The following is a 17,844-nucleotide window of genomic DNA, read 5'->3' as shown; positions in this document are numbered from 1 at the left end:
GTTCAATTTTTTGCTGCCCGTCCAACCTTACGGTTGGCGGGTAGGCGAAAAGACCAAGCAGCCTTTGCATTTTTTGGAAACCTCATCCACGGATGGGATGAGGTTTCCAACATCAAATAAAAATAAAATAAATTTTTTAAAATTTCACTAATAACATGTCCCGACTCATGTGACAAATTCACACGAGGTGACATGTTCTACAACATTTTTCAAATCTCTTTTTTTTTGAAAACTCTTCATCTCCCTGAGGCAGCTCTGTGCTTCAGGGAGATTTATGCGTGAAGTTGGTGCTCGCCCACTCACCCTCCTCCCCACCCGCCCCGCACAGGCAGCAATGAGCAATGCCGCTCGTGTTTCACGCTGGGCGGGCCTTAATTAGTCTGCCGGCATGAAATCACCTACCGACCTCGATCGCGGGCGGCGATAAGCTTCCCAACCACCCCCGCCCGCCCTGCCGAGTCCGGCCGACAATGGCTAAATTTTGCCGGAGTATTGTGTGCAGGTTTGGTCACCTTAACTAAGAAAGGATATGCTTGCCATAGAGGGAGTGCAACAAAGATTCACCAGACTGACTCTTGGATGGCAGGATTGTCGTATGAAGAGAGATTGGGTCAACTAGGCCTGTATTCAGTGGAGTTTAGAAGAACGAGAGGGGATCTCATTGAAACTTATAAAATTTTGGACACACTGATTGCAGGGATGATGTTTCCTCTGGCTGGGAGTTTTAGAACAAGTGGTCACAGTCTAGTAAAAGGGGAAGGCCATTTAGGACTGAGATGAGGAGAAACGTCTTTGTGGTGACCTAACACAACTATAGGGCGCCCACTCAGTAATGAAAGGGTTAATGGAGCAATTGAATTAAATACTTAAGCCTAAGAGAAAAATACTGCAACCTTGAAGAACAATAGCATCTTGTCTGACCACTATAGCAGGATGGGCCTTGAGACATTCCATGTCTCTCTCTCTCGGGCCGGATGTAATCAAAGTTGTGATAACCAAGTGTGTAGATACCGCATCTGCTGTGGTGGGAATGGAAATTAACTAAAACATGGATTGGTCAGTTAACGTATGCAAATAAGTAGATTGAGATGTGCAAAATTTACTGATTGGTGGTAAAATGCTTTTAAGCAAGTCTTTGTGTATTCTGCTTTGAGACGGTACAATAACTCTCGCTGTATTGTTCTCCCTTGTGCACAAGTAATAAATGGGGTTTCTACGTACAAAATGATGCCTCAGTGTGATTAATCTCCGACACCTTCACTCAGAGGGTTGTGAACCTGTCAATTCTTTACAACGGAAGGCTGTGGAGGCCAAGTCGCTGAATATATTTAAGAAGAAAATAGATTGATTTCTAGACTCTAAAGGTGTCAAGGGATATGGGGAGAGAGCAGGAGTATGGTGTTGAGATCAGCCATGATCATATTGAATGACGGAGCAGACTCGAAGGGCTGAATGACCTACTCCTGCTCCTATTTTCTATGTTTCTATGTTTCCATTTTAAAATACTTTACAACCAATGGATTGCTTTTCTGAATTGTAGTCACCATTAATATCGTCAAACATGACATCCAATCTGCACACAATGATACCTCAAGGTCAACAAACGAATGGCCGTCCAGAGAATCTGTTATTGTTAACGTTGTTTCATTATTTTACTTTAGCTTATTTCTCCCACAGTTTCATTCAGTAAGTGTTTTGCTTTATTCCATGTTATTAACCTTCCTTTCAAGTAACAAAGGAATTATCTTTACAAAGAATTTCATCATCAATATCAAGCACGAATAAAAGTAAAACAGTAACTTTAGGATATATTGATGGATACCATACTGTAAATGGAATAAAAACAGAAAATGCTGGAAAAACTCAGCAGGTCTGGCAGCATCTGTGGAGAGAGAAACAGACTTAACATATCAAGTCAGTATGACTTCTTCTGAGCTCTAAACATTAACTCTGTTTCTCCCTCCACAGATGCTGCCAGACCGGCTGAGCTTTTCCAACATTTTCTGTTCTTATTTCAGGCTTCCAGCTTCTGCAGTATTTTGCTTTTATGTAAATGGAATAGTTGCCTACTGTTGAATGTGTGACATATAAAAGGAAGGTAACCAGAAAACAATTAAAATGCACTTGTTTACAATCTATAAATATTCAACTGCCCACTCACTGCCATCTCAATTGTCTCTGTAAATGTTAATCATTTGGTTGTTGCAATTCCCAATCCAACCCTGAAGGAATTTTAATCCAATCATCAGAAACTTGGCAAATGTATTTTTAAAATCCCAATGATTTCCAATTGGGTACCACTCTTTGTAAACCATTTTGAATGTGAATGTGTTGACATAACCTGTATACTGACCTGTAATCCCCAATCTCTGTTACTGCTCCTGACTTGGTGGCAGGTTGGAAAGAGCCAGAATGGTTGGGTTAGGGGGTGATGCCCTTTTGGATTCAATATATTATAAATAATATCCTGTGAAGGAATAAAGATGATTGAATATTACATTAAAATGAGCCAGCAATGTACACTGTGGTAATGAGCCATACAGAGCCAAGGGTTCAATCTCAACAAATGGCCATGGTGGCACAAACAACTGGCCTGAATGCTGGTTGAGAGATCATGGTAGCAAGTTATGGAAAGTTCCTGAGCCTGATTGCTGTCCAATTACTCCTGGAGAAAAGTCTGTATATGTGGACATTTGCAGGAGGCATTCATCTCGCCCAGGTGACATTTGTCCAAATGACTACAGGTATTGGCCAACAGAGTGCGGCCGAGGAAACTGCATGCAGACTTGGAGGTTCGTGAGAGGGGGAGTTTAAAGTGTTAATTTTGTTCTGAAATTCTGCTCATAAATTTAATCTAGCCTGTGGTTAGCAGTAACTAAGTACTGTGTAAGCAGGCTGAGTTCTTTTTCTCTTGCAGCTTAGACAGGGTAAGCTCACTCTCTGCTGTGAGAGCTGAGTAACTAAGTAGCTAACTGGTTGAATCTGATTACTCTAGCCCCAGGCTCTAAATGGAGGCCTCTTTAGTGTAGCCTTGGCAAACAAAGTGCAGCTGAGGAAACTGAGTGCAGACTTGGAGTTCGGTGAAGGGGGGAGGGGTGGGGGGCTGGTGGGGGAAAGGAGGTGTTTGTTTCTTTTTTCAATCTTTCTCACCCTATAGGAATTGGTCCTTGCTCTACTACAGGGAAAGGGACTAGCTGTTTGGTGAGTATCTGGTGAGTGGCTAAGGTCTATTCAATCCCTAAGGTTTAAAATAATGTACAAATTGATGGTAAAGTTAATCAAATGTTTTAAAAAGCAACATAAATAAGTGAATAATATAATTAAGTAATTATTTAAAACACATTAAGGATCATAGGACAGGTGATGTGACAAGGCTGCAGCATATGGGAACTCCTGGATAACATTGTGATCCAGAGCAAACACGTTTGCAGTAAGTGTTTCTGGCTCAAGGAACTTCAGCTCGGAGTCATTAAGCTGGAGGCTGAGCTGCAAGCTCTGTGACACATCAGGGAGGGGGAAAGTTACCTGGATGCTTTGTACCAGGAGGCAGTCACACAACTTAGAATAGGGTCTTCTGATTTGGTCAGTGGTCAGGGACAGGGGGGCGTGCCTGCAAGTGACGCAGGTAAGGGGACCCAGAGGGCAGGAGTGCAGGAGTGTGACCCTCTGCAATTGTCCAATAGGTTTGCGATTCTCCCAGCTTGTTTGGGTGAGAGTGGGGGCTGCAGAGTGGATGAGCAAACTGACTGTGGCACCATGGTACAGGAAGCCAAGTGGTGGTGGGGGGCGGGGAAGCAAAAAGGAATGTAGTGATAGTAGGGGACAGTATAGTGAGGGTGGATTGACACTGTTCTCTGCAGCAAAGAGCAAGAGTCCAGAAGGCTGTGTTGCCTGCCTGGTGCCAGGGTGCGGGACATCTGCTCAAGGCCGGAGAGGAACTTGCAGTGGGAGGGGGAGGATCCAGTTGTTGTGGTCAATGTAGGTACGACGACATTGGTAGAACTATGAAAGAGGTTCTGCACAAGAGTGTATGAGGAGCTAGGTACTAAATTGAAAAGCAGAACCCCAGAGGTTATCACTTCTGGATTATTACCTGAGCCACATGCAAATTGACATAGGGCACATAAAATTAGAGAGATGGACACGTGGCATAAAGACTGGTGTGGGAGAAGTGTGTTCCAGTGTGTTCCAACACTAGCACCAGTACTGGGGAAAGTGGGATCTGTACTGCTGAGACGTTCTACCCCTGAACCATGCTAAGACCAGTGTTCTTGCAAACCACATAACTAGGGAAGTAGAGAGGTGTTAAACCAAATAATTGGGGCTAGGGATCAACTATGGAAAAATATAGCATATCAAGGAGTAGAGACAAGGTAAGAGAGGAGAATAGTGATATGGGAAATGAGGGTCGGAGATTGGCAGGAAGAGACAGAGAGAAAAAACCTACGAATGCACCAAGAATCAAGACTAGGTGTCACAAAGATAACAAAAAGACAAAACTAAAGGCTCTGTATCTGAATACGTTGCATTCTTAACAAAGTAAATGAATTGATAGTGCACATTGAAGTAAATAAATAAATCAGGGTGACAAGGATTGGGTCCTGAATATTGAGGGCTATATGACATTCAAGAAGAATAGGAAGCTAGGTAAAGCTCGAGGTGTAGTACTGTTAATCAAGGATGGCATTTGTGCAATAGTTAGAGATTGCCTTGGTTCAGGAGATCAGGATGTAGAATCAGTTTGGGTGGAGATGTCGAATAGCAGGGGAAAGAAGTCACTAGTGGGAGTGGTCTACAGGCCCTCTGACAGTAACCACAACGTAGGACAAAGTATACAAGAAGAAATATTGGATGTTTTTGATAAAGGGATGGCAATAATCATGGCTGACTTTAATCTACACAGAAACTGGAAAAATCAGATTGGCAGTAGTAGCCTGGATAACGAGTTCATAGAATGCTTAGGAGATAGTTTCTTAGAGCAGCACATCCTGGAACCAACCAGAGAGCAGGTTATATTAGACTTGGTACTGTGTAACGTAACAGGAATAATTAATGACCTCATGGTAGGTAGCAGTGACCAGAATATGATTGAATTTTACATCCAGCATGAAAGGGAGAAGAGTAGGTCTAAGACTAGTATTTTAAACTTAAATAAGGGCAAATATGTGGGCATGAAAGTTGAGCTGGCTGAAATGAACTAAGATACTAGGCTAGGAGATAGATCAATAGAGAAGCAGTGGCAGACATTTAAAGGGATTTTTCAGAATACTCAGAATAAGCATATTCCTACTATAAAGAAAAATTCTAAAGGGAGGACCTGCCGTCCAAGATTAACTAAATAAGTTAGGAAAAGCATCAAACTTAAGGAATAAGCATATAACTGTACAAAGGTGAGTGGTAGGCCAGATGACTGGTCAGAATAAAAAGAACAGCAGAGAATGACTAAAAGTTTAATCAGGAGAAAGAAATTAAAGTATGAGAGGAAGCTAGCTAGAAATGTAAAAACAGATAGCAAGAGTTTCTACAGGTATTTAAACAGGATAAGAGTAGGTAAAGTGAGTGTTAGTCTTTTAGAGAGTGAGAATGGGCAGTTAATGGTAGATAATAAGGAAGTGGCAGGTGAAATGAACAAATATTTTGCTTCTGTCTTCACTATAGAGGATATTAAAAATATTCGAGCAATAGCTATATTCAGGAGGCGGAAGGGACAGACGGACTTGGTGAAATTACAATCACTAGGGAAGTGATACTGAGCAAACTGCAGGCTGCAGGCTGATACAAGTCTCCAGGTCCAGATGGGCTTCATCCTAGGGTCTTAAAAGAGATGGCTAATCAGGTAGTAGATGCATTGGCGTTAATTTTCTAAAATTCCCTCAATTTTGGAAAGGTTCCATTGGATTGGACAGTAGCAAATATAACCCCTCTATTCAAGAAGGGAGGGAGGCAGAATACAAGAAACTATAGGCCAGTTAGCTTGACGTCTGTCATGGGGAAAGTGTTAGGTTGTTTATTAAAGAGCTTGGCACTCAGAAAAACACAGGGTATTGAGGAAGATTCAGCATGGTTTTATGAAAGGGGAATCATGTTTGACCAATTTACTAGAGTTCTTTGAAGGGGTAACATGCGCAATGAATAAAGGGAGCCTGTAGACGTACTGTACTTGGATTTCCAGAAGGCACTTGTTAAGGTGCCACATCAAAGGTTATTGCAGAAAATAAAAACTCATGGTGTAGGGGATAACACATTAACATGGATAGAGGGTTGGCTGGCTGGCAGAAAACAGAGTATGCATAGATGGGTCTTTGTCTGATTGGCAGGATGTGACTAGTGGGGTCCTGCAGGGGTCTGTGCTGGGGCCTCAACTTTTTACAATTTATGTCAATGACTTAGATGAAGGGAGTAAAGGCATGGTAGCTAAATTTGCAGACAACACAAAGATAAGTAGGAAAATATGTTGTGAAGAAGACGTAGGGAGTTTGCCGATGGATATAGACAAGTTGAGGGTGTGGGCAAAAATCTGGCAGATGGAGTATAATGTGGGAAAATGTAAAGTTGTTCATTTTGGCAGAAAGAATAATACTTAAACGGAGAACGACTGCAGAACTCAGAGGTGCAGAGGGATCTGGGTGTTCTCGTGCATGATTCACAAAAAGTTAGTATGCAGGTACAGCATGTAGTCAGGAAGGCTAACAGAATGCTATCCGTTACTACGAGAGGAATTGAACATAAAAGTAAGGATGTTATGCTTCAGCTATACAGGGTATTGGTGAGGCCACACCTCGAATACTGTGTGCAATTTTGGTCTCCTTATTTAAGGAAGGATGTAAATGCGTTGGAGGTGGTTCAGAGAAGGTTCACTAAATTGATACTTGGAATGAGTGGGTTGTCTTATGAGGAAAGGTTGGACAGGTAGGGCTTGTTTCCACTGGAATTTAGGAGAATGATTCTTGTTAGGCAAGCAAATCAAAGGTCATCGGGGGTATATAGGAATGTAGAACTTGAAACACAAACAGATCAGCCATTATCTTATTGAATGACAGAGCAGGTTTGAGGGGCCGAATGGCCTACTTCTGCTCCTATTTTGTATGTTCGTATTTAACCTTGTACCTCAATGTGATTCTGTTCTCACTTGATCCACACAATTGCATTTTCCAGCAGAGGCACCTCTGATTGTTGTTATTAACTCATCACAAAGTTGAGTAGCACCTTCCAGGTTTTGTTTGAAACCAGGTAAATTTACTTATTAAGCCATTAGATGACAGTTTCATTGTGTATTTGATTCCTCACTGTTGTTGGGGGAGGAAACAGTTAAAGGAGTTCAATTGCTAATTATTAGTTAACAACCTAAATACCCCTCTGGTTGTATAGAAGGGATAACTTTTCCCTTGTTTTCTTGAATTTAGTTTAATTGGTTTCAATCAAAAGAGGTAACAGGTGAGACAAGTTAGCTCTCTAGAGAGTTTTATACACCAGAAATAAAACTCTACCTGAAGGAGTCTGTCTTGGTCTCATTCATTATTACCAAACAGTTACTGAAGTTTAACAGTGGTAGCAGAGGATGGTTACTATTTGTAAGTTTAATAAAAAAGACTGGAAAACTGGAAACTAAGCTCTCTTCGGACAAAAGACCGTATTTGGAGTTAACTTTAAGAGCAGAGCAGTTTGGAGTCACTCAAAAAATGGCTGAATCAAAGTGTAGAGTTTCAGGCCATAATTACCAACCGGTGTTTTCTGAGAGTGAACCCTATGAGCAATGGAAGAATGGAGTCACTATGTGACATGGGTCAAAGAAAAAACAAGGAATGGCCTTGGCACTTTCATTACTGTACAAAAGTGAAATAAGATGCAAAGTATTTTTGGAGTTGGAGCCTGAGCATTTGGATACAGGTGAAGGTTTAGAAACATTATTAGATTTTATGGATAAGATCTATCAAAAGGACGATTTATTAAGTGCTTATGAAGCATGGTCAGATTTTGAGAAATTTAGGAAGTTGAAGGATAGTCCCATATGTTATGATCCCTGCTGAGGTTACCCCAGGACAAGCCTGATCCCAGAGTGGAACCCAGCTTGATAGATCCTAACTTTTAATTTGTTTATTTAGCTACATGGAGAGGTGCTACTGAATGGAGTCAACTAATGAACTTCTAACAAAAGAATATAACATTTATTTAACAAGAAAAGATGAACTATACAACAAGACTCCTTCACCCATAACTACCTTTACAGATTTGTAAGGATAACAGAAGTTACAAAAGCTATCTTATACTTTAATGTTCACTGTAAGTACACAGTCTATGTAAACCAATAGGCAACTTGCAGTCAGACACAGCACACTCTGAAATCAAGTGACATGACACCTCAACCAGGTGCTATGGATCTCTCCTCAACTCTGCCCGCCCACCCTCCTGACACTTGTCGTATTGTGAGCCAACTAGTCTCACTGAACTCCATCTTCCACATGAGGATTTCCACTGTCCAAGAACTTGCTTTGGAATCCTCTCCCAAACCAGCATTTTCTCTCGGACGCCTTCCACAAGGGTTCACCTCCAGGATTTCAAACTCTCCTTTCAAAGTCCCTCTCCCCTGGGTCACCACATGCATTCAAGCTGTCTTCCATGCACTCTCTCTCACTGACTCAGCTATCAATAGTACCCCATTTTTTCACATGCGCATAGCAAAGAGTTACAGACCTTTAGCCGTCTCTTTGGATCTTCTGGCCTCTTGCAAGCTGTTCTCAATTTAAATCTGCTTTCTGCAGCTTTTGTCTCTTTAAATCTGAAGCTTGGAGACTTTCTCTCTCTGCCCCTCACTCTTAACTTCACTTAACTGGACCTTTTCCATGTTCCTGTCCTTCCCTTTGACTAGAAGGTCTTCTTGGGACTTTCTCCTGTTCCACTCCCCTGGATTTTGGTGCCTTTTCTTTATGTCTGGACTGACTGTCTTGGTCTCATTCATTATTACCAAACAGTTACTGAAGTTTAACAGTGGTAGCAGAGGATGGTTACTGTTTGTAAGTTTTTAAAAAAGACTGGAAAACTGGAAACTAAGCTTTCTTTGGACAAAAGACCCTTTGCTGCAGTCTCTCCTGGTAGCTGTCTTCAAAACCAAGTGAACTCAAACAACTTCTAAATCAAACTGTTGTTTCTAGTTTCTTGTGTGTATGTGTGTGTGTCTGTGGAAGGGACATGCCTCTCTGGACCCCTGTTGCTATGCAACAGCTCAGTTTCTCTACTCTTTGCTTAACTTAGCTGCAACTGTCGTAAAACTCTCATTTGAAATGCAGGCACCATTTAAAGTGAAACTAAAACTCAAACTGGCCTTTTCTTAACACATAGATATAGAAATACAAATCAGACTTAAACATTAAAGCTAAAACTCATTCCTAACAACCACAAATACCAATATAACTTACTTAAACTATCTCTATTTCCTAACACATAGAGAAGAATTTCCCCCGTGTCGGACGGGCTAAGCAGGAGCGGGCGCTGATAGGCACAGACCCGATCACCACCCGCGATTAGGTCCGCGCCGCCATTTTACGCAAGTGGGCCAATAAAGGCCTGCCCAGCGTAATACGCGACTCCTGAGGATAGCAGGAGTGGGTGGGCGGCGGCAGGAGTGCACTGACTGCTAGGCCCAAGGGCGACCCGGTGGCCTGTTTAAATGAAGCGCTGGCAGCCCTTGCAAGGCTGCTCACAATGGCAGGTAGAAGGGCTCACCAGAGGGCTTCTGGTGAGCAGGCCAGGCCGGAGGATAGGCTAGCAGAGCAGGCCAGGCTGGAAGGTAGGGCAGCGGGGCAGGCCTGGCCGGAGGGTAGGGCAGCGGGGCAGGCTTGGCCGGAGGGTAGGGCCGTGGGGCAGTGTACCCCTCAGTTTTCAGATGAGTGCCTAGCTGGCCTCCTGGAGGAGGGGGCAGTGCGGTGGGAGGCCCTGCTTCCAAGGGACAGGAGGCAGAGGACCTGTCACCTGACCAAATGTGCCTTGGAGGAGGTGGCCGAGACAGTGAGCCCCAGATGTTCGAGAATAAGGAGATTGCCGAGATCAAATGGATGGTAGCAGCTACTAGTTATCTGACTGCTTCACCAAAAGAGGAGTGAGCTCCAAAAAGTTAATGGAGATTCTCAAAAAGGGACGTATTTTTCTTTAAGATGACAAAAAGGAATATTCCATTCGTGTGGACATATCTATAGAAATGTTCCCTTTGTTAAAGGAGGGGAAATAAGGTGAATTTATTGAATGAAAAAATATATATTGATGTTTGTTATTACCATTATTTTTTGTGATTATATAAACTTAAGAGTTACTTTCTTTTTAAAAAGAGAGGAATCTGTTAGGGAAGGAAACAGTTAAACAATTGCTAATTATTAGTTAACAACCTAAGTACTCATTTGGTTGTATAAAAAAGATAACTTGTCCCTTGTTTTCTTTAGTTTATTTGGTTGCTCAAAAGAGTAAATTGTTTTGAGGGAGAGATGTCTGGTTGCGGTAAAATCAGAGGCAAAGGCAGCACCAAAGCTAAGACTCTCCTCCAGAGCCGGTCTCCAGTTCCCTGTTGGCCGTATCCACTGGCTGCTGCGCAAAGGTCACTATGCCGAGTGTGTTGGGGCCAGGGCTCCCGTCTACTTGGCTGCCATCCCCCAGTACCTAACGGCTGAGATCCTCGGGTGGGCTGGCAACATGGCCCAGGACAACAAGAAGACCCACATCAACCCCCGCCACCTGCAGCTCACCATCCACAACGACGAAGAGCTCAACAAGCTGCTTGGAGGGGTCACCATAGCCCAGGGCGAGGTCCTGCCCAATATCCAGGCTGTGCTGCTGCCCAAGAAAACTGGCCACCTAGAAAGGTTTATGCCTGTCAGGGCAAAATTCAAAAAGATCAAAAGAGTAAAAGGGATAACAGGTGAGATAAGCTAGTTCTGTAGAGAGTTTCATACACCAGAAATAAAAGTCTATCCGAAGGATACTGTCTTGGTCTCAGTCTTTATTGCCAAACAGCTATTGAAGCTTAACAATTGTTATTATCCTTACAATAGTGAGGTGAATTCAGTACCACTTTAGGAATTGCAGGCTAGCTCTGTCCATATAACTAAATCCCAATCAGCTTTTTGGCCAGTTTAGATTAAGTAATACCAGGTAAAACCTCTGTTTTCTTTGCATCTTTTTTGTGGAGTCCCTTGTTGCATTTTTCTCTATGAAATGCAAATAATCATTGATCGATAACAGTAGCTGAGTATTTGAATTTTAGCACCATCTTTTCACTGTTACCATTACACTTATGATTTCCCAACCCAATGTACAACAGAACAAAAATCTCCTAATAGCTCCCATTATTAAATGTCCCTCAGGTGTCTGTTATACCACTTGTTCTCCAAGTTTATACTTCAAGAATGATCACATAAGCAGGGAAGGCATAGGAATGCTTTTATGAGCTGGGGAATCCCGCAACTCATAAGATTTCCAGGTAATTAAGGATAGTCTGTTCAACCCATTCAAAAATGTCTTAACTTCCACATTCAATTGATTTCAAATGATTAGAAAGAAAGAATTTGTTTTTATATACTATGGATTGTGACATATAAGTTGATCTTTGAAGCTTCAAAAAATTCTTCCAAAAATGGAATCGACTTATATGTTAAGTGTAAAATGTGAACTGCTGGAGTAGTTGTCACTATATTGAAATGTGAGAAGAAACATAACACCAGTAATTCAAATTAAACTAATGTGCCACATTTTATTTCATAACATTATTCTACAAGGGTAGTTTGAGCCACAATCATAACATTTTAAAATTCATCATCTCCAGCATCCAACGCAAAGAGTTCATTGAAATTGAACTCATCCTCAGTCGCTTTGGCTATGGCATCATCAAAAGGATCCCATTCTGGATCAAACCTGGCACTTTTGGTCTCAATCTCATCCCTCCACAACAAATCACCTTCCTCTCCATCCACTGAATTGGATATTCTGCATTTTTTTGAACAATCTGATGACAGTTTGTGCACTAATAGTAACTCACGGCTTGACGACAAATCCACATGAAACATCAAGCAGGGCAGTGCACATATTTCTATTCTTTGTGCAGGTTTTTTCTTTGGCAACCATCCACTTATCCCATTCAGATTCCTTGAATGACTTGTTGAGACACACATCCAAAGATTGAACAATGGATGTTAGACCCCCTGGTATAACTATAATTTGGGTATTATTTCTTTGCAGGCATCTCGTGATCCCATCGATTGTATGGGATCTAAACACATCACGCACTGATAAGCTGCGTTCTTTGCATAGGCTACAAGGATGCCGATTCCACACATTATCGGTCCACAACTTCACTTCATCCTCATCCATCCAGCCATTGTCATGGGGTTGCGCAAAAACCCCTGCAAGGGACTTGGTTTTCGGTATGGTTTTACGTTTGAAAATTGCCAGAGGCTTTAATTTAATTCCGTTGGTCATTTCATCAGTTTGGTTGCGGGGCATATCGAAATATATGGATGTTTCATACATGTTGTCATTGTGAAATAATGGGTTGTCATGTTTTTGCTGATGCCTGATGATAAATTGCTGGAAACTAGTCATTTTGGCATTGAGATCTTCTGGTAATCTCCAGGCGATCTTGGTCATCTACCGTAACAATGGACATTTTTGTTCCATGAATCAGCTGCACTAACTTGCTGTTGCTCTGAAAGCTTTGCTGGACTCGGGGTTTGATTTGCGTATTTACATACTGTATTTCGGGTGACAATGTTTGTCATTCTGAACATTTTCAAGGACCCATTTCAATACATGTTTCTCAAGGTGAGGCCACTAACTAGTCTCTAGTTCTCACGGTGCATTTGGTCCTCGGCATCTTTTTCAGGGCGGATTCCTCCTTCTTCCATTCTCGCAGCAGTTTTTCACTAACATTGAATCCCCTCGCTGCAGCACAGTTATTTAATGAGTTAGCAAATGTTATTACTTTTAGCCTGTAACCAGTTTAATACAGCATCCTTTCTGCTAGATGATCCATTTCTATTCGTCAGTCGCCACGCACAGTCTGCTTTGTGTGGGCCTGACTTAAACTCCCACATAGCTTCTTGGCAACACAGCCCATATCACCTGCTTTATCCCATGTGTCCAGTCCGGAAGACAGGAAGGAAAATATATATCTCTGTCAACCTGCCTACTTTATAAAATTATTATTTTATTTTTAAGGCTTAACCTTGATATGCCTGACTAGCCATGTCTCATACCAGAAGAATTTCTAACCTTCATAAACCAGCAGGGACCTCATTACCTTTAAAGAGGTGCTACTGCCCCCAGCAACAGCAGAAAATCAAATTCCAAATAAACACACCAGCACCCTTTACATTTCTAAGATCTGACCCACGGAGATGGTGTGTCTGCAAGGACAAAAGGGAGAGTCACATGGACAAGAAACGTTAACTCTGTTTCTCTCTCCACACATGCTGTCAGACCTGCTGAGTTTTTCTAGAATCTTCTGTTTTTATTTCAGATTTCCAGCATCCCCAGTATTTTGCTTTTATCGTACTGATCTTAAACTGACTGACCTGTAGTCACTAGGAATGTCATTTCCCTTTTTCTTGAATAAAGGTGTCACATTTTCCACTTGTCAATCCTCTGACACCTGCCCCCTATCTAGAAAAAGTTAGAAGATTATGGCAAATCCTTCTGCTATCTCCACTGCTATTTCCCTTAGCAACCTGGGAAGCAAGCCATCAGAACCAGGCAACTAATCCAGTCTAAGCATAGTCAGCTTTTCCAAAGCATCCTGTCTATCAATTTTCACCCCATCCATTATTTTTGCCATCTACATTTCTACTGATATTTCGCAGCACTTTCTTAGTAAACACCAACACAAAGTGTTCATTAAGTATTTTAGCCTTGGCCTGTGCCTCCATGTATATATTTTCCTCTTTGTCCCTGACAGGCTCCTCCCCATCTATTATTATCCCCTTCACGTTTACACGCTGGTAGAAAATTTTTGAGTTCCCTTTAATATTATCTGCCATTTTATTCTCATATTCTCTCTTTATCAGTCCTATTTCGTTCTTCACTTCCCTTCTCAACTTATTGTATATGGCCTGGATTTCACTTGAAGGATTCACTTGACATGCATCATACACAATCTTTTTATTTAATCATGTTCTCCTCCCTCCTCATCCAAGGAACCCTGACTTTCATTCCCCTATCTTTCCCTCATGTTGAATATACCGAGCCTGTGCCTGAAACATCTCCTCCCGAAAGATGACTCATTGTTCTGCTGCTGTCTTTTTTCCTGTCAGTCTAGATCCCCTCTCATCCCATTGAATTTAGGCCCGTTTCCAATTTAGAAGTTCTACTTCATATTGTTCAGTGCTCTTCTCTGTGCCCACAGTATCTCCGCTCTATAGCCCTTGCACATCTGTGATTTCCCTCCAGATTTGCTTGTCAGGAGAGGGTAGATGAGGGCAGCAAATCTTCATACAGCTCATATCTTCATTATTTTATCATTCCAAATTAAACCTTTCTGTGAAACTATTATATTGCATATAAAATTATAATTGTTTTATTTTAAATTGTTTTACTCCATGTCTAGTTTTCTTTTGCACCACATGCATTCATTCCATAACGCACATAAATATTTAGATGACTCATTTCCCTTGGAAAATGCTTTACCTTTATAAAGAACAGTATTTGAAACAAATGTAACATTGCATGTACCCCACCCCCAGCCGTATGCAGTCACTTGTTGCACTTCCTGATGGAGATGTGATCCCACCAGATTCAGATCTCAGAAAACGATGAAGACCCATCTACGATCAGGAAACATGAAACTTCAGAGATTCAAATAAAATATGACAGGACCTAAATGTTACATGAATTAAAGGTACGAAAAGCCAGTGTCTCCTGTTGAAAATAACAATTTTTGTTTACTTTGAGATTTTTTTTTAATCCTTTGTTGAAATTGTTGCTTCCTCACTTGTTTGTTCTCTAGGTGCTAATCATCACCTTAACCAAAGGCTTGAGCCATGAAAGTGAGTAATACTAAGGTATTTGTCTAACCAAGTGTCACAACTGAGGCCTAATCTGTCGTCAACCATCACCACACATGTACACCTCCAGGAGTCACTGTACAATGATCAGGAACACAAACCCTGTCTGATTTCCCCAACTCCAGCCCAGGAGTGTTCAAGCCAAATAAAGCAAACCGCTGTCCTGGTTAACATGGGAAATTCAGCACAGACAAGTTCTGAACCTGAGTTCTTCTTGGTTGGTATGACTGAATACCAAGCACCAGATTGTGCTTTAAAAGGTGTGTACTGTGCTCATACATAGGGTTGCCACTTTTTTGCAAATGGGGTGCAGAAATGTTTGACTTCTTTTTGCTGTTATTGAAAATTGAGAAACTTACCTCATTTGCTAGGTCATGGGTACAAAGCGATGTAACTATCTGAAGTAGACTCCCTAACAGACAAAAATGACACTATGTCCAGTATGTACTGTCCTGCTTACAAGCTATTTCCAAATTAGAAGTCCCAAATTAGAGTCCCGAATATACTACAACAACATTATATACTACCTTAGTTTGCAAGTGGACTCCAAATTAACAATAATGCAATGTCTTATGTCTGCAGTCAGTGTTTACAATTGATCCCACATCCACTTGCTTGTAATTCAGCAGTGCCCTGAAAAAAAACAGAGAATTACTCAAGACCTGCAACAGAACCTAATTATTTTGTGCACATGATTCATCTGTTGGTCTCCAGAGAATATAAAAGGACCATAGCACTGGGAAATTCATATTCAATGCCAGCATGACGCACGCCTCTATAAAAAGGTTCCAGGCCCTACAGACTTAAGGTAGTTTTGGGAGGCATCAGAACATAGGAATATAGGAATTGCCAGACAGAAAAAAAAAACCTAATTCACTTTCTGTCATCCTGTTATGATTCAATGATAATGGAGTTGTGGACTGATCACAGCAATCAATCTCTATTAATTCAAACACTGTAAGGAAAATGCCAGTAGTGGGAAGCTTTGGGAATCATAGGTCCAAAATCAACATGTTCCTCCTCAGCCTGCTATACTTGCCATCACTAATTAATCATACTGTAGTGCAACATATTTTCACTTCAGTACTTGTCTTCTCCTTGGTAAAAGCTGAGACAATAAAACTTCTTGAGCACTTTTGCAGCCTGCTTTGCTTCAGTTATCATGCCCCGACCTGATCTCACTTTTAGTGATCCCACTCCATGCCTCGTTTTCAGTTTTCTCTAATATAAATAGAACAGTTTACAATTGCTCTTCATTTCTCGTGTCCTCTTCGATTCAAATATTTTCTTTGTCATTTTGATGCCCTTTTTCCACTTCAGGCATGCTCTTTGCATTGAATTATTTTCAATTACATACATTTTCCTCCTTAAATGCATTGCTTTCTTTGTGAGTTGCTTGGTAGTCCCATTTAATCAGGCAGGTGCATCTTTAAGCTTGGTCCATTGTATTCAGAATCACCATCATGAAGGATTCACCCTCCTAGCCATATTCAAACGTTCAAGACTCACTCTTAACAAGACTTCTCAAACTCTTAAAGTTGGTCCTCTTACATTTCAGCAATTTTGTTTGGGCTTTAGTAATCTCTCCAATTCTTGTAATGTCAAATGTGATCATTGTGATCACTGGCACTTAAAGCTCCTCCCGCTGTTGTGTTGGGGATTTGAACTTCCCTATACTCAAAAACAAATTCAGACTTGTTTCTCCCCTTGGTGGCTCTCTAGGGATATGCAAGACATGCCAGCATTGCCACTAATGTTCACATCCTAGAAATTAAACTCCTTTAGTTGACTATTATGTGGAGGCAGGATGAAGAAACCACTATATTCACTCTCTCCAGCAACTTGACAAGCATCTTTAATAGCATCTCCCAGGCCTGCGACCCCTACCACCTAGCAGGACAAGGACAGCAGAGGTATGGGAGCACCATCACCTGCAAGTTCTCCTCCAAGCCACACACCACCCTGACTTGGAACTATATCGCTGTCCCTTCATTGTCGCTGAGTCAAAATCCATCATAACAGCACTGTGGGTGTACCTGCACCAGATGGGTTTCCAGTGGTTCAAGAAGGCAAACTTCTCAAGGGCCGTTAGGGATGGGTAATAAATCCTAGCCTTGTCTGCGATACTCATATCCCATGAAATAATCTTTAAAAAATATTCACATTTGAAACATTCGTTATATGAAAACATTGCTGACAACAAAGTATTTGTAGACCACACCTTTGTGGGTGCATTCACACTAGAGCTGCAAAGTGACTTTCCTTCACACCAGTACTATATGATGAGTGAAATGCAGCCTCGATGCACAGTCATACCAGACCTGATAATAGAACAAAGGAAACTGAGAACATTTCAGAGGATCAAGTCTTGACATGCTTTGTTTCAGAATCAGTTTGGGTATTTCACATTGAAGTTACATTGCACTAGTGTCGGTGTGAAACCAAAACAGCTTAATGTTAACACTAACGTTCTATGTAAATACATTTAACTGCCTTTTGTGCTGTTCACATAATCACAAGATTTTTATGGATGAGAAAGGCCATTTGGTGAATTGCAGTTCATTCATCCTGAATAACACTAAATTCTCCCCAATTTCAGCATCTAATTGTTTCTTAAATTATTCCAGGGTTGTTCCCTCCACTACTCCATCTGGAATCCATCATATGTTGATCATTCTTTGTCTGAAGCATGTCCTGATACCACTCCTAATTTTGCCTTTTGCTAGTTTGAACCTTGGCCCCTTGGTTTACGTGCATAATTCAAAACAATTGTGTAGATCCTTGCCATTTAATACCATTTCTATCT

Source organism: Cetorhinus maximus, chromosome 16, assembly GCF_964194155.1.
Source record: "Cetorhinus maximus chromosome 16, sCetMax3.hap1.1, whole genome shotgun sequence".
Taxonomy (NCBI): Eukaryota; Metazoa; Chordata; class Chondrichthyes; order Lamniformes; family Cetorhinidae; genus Cetorhinus; species Cetorhinus maximus.
Note: the sequence above shows the minus strand (reverse complement) of the source record.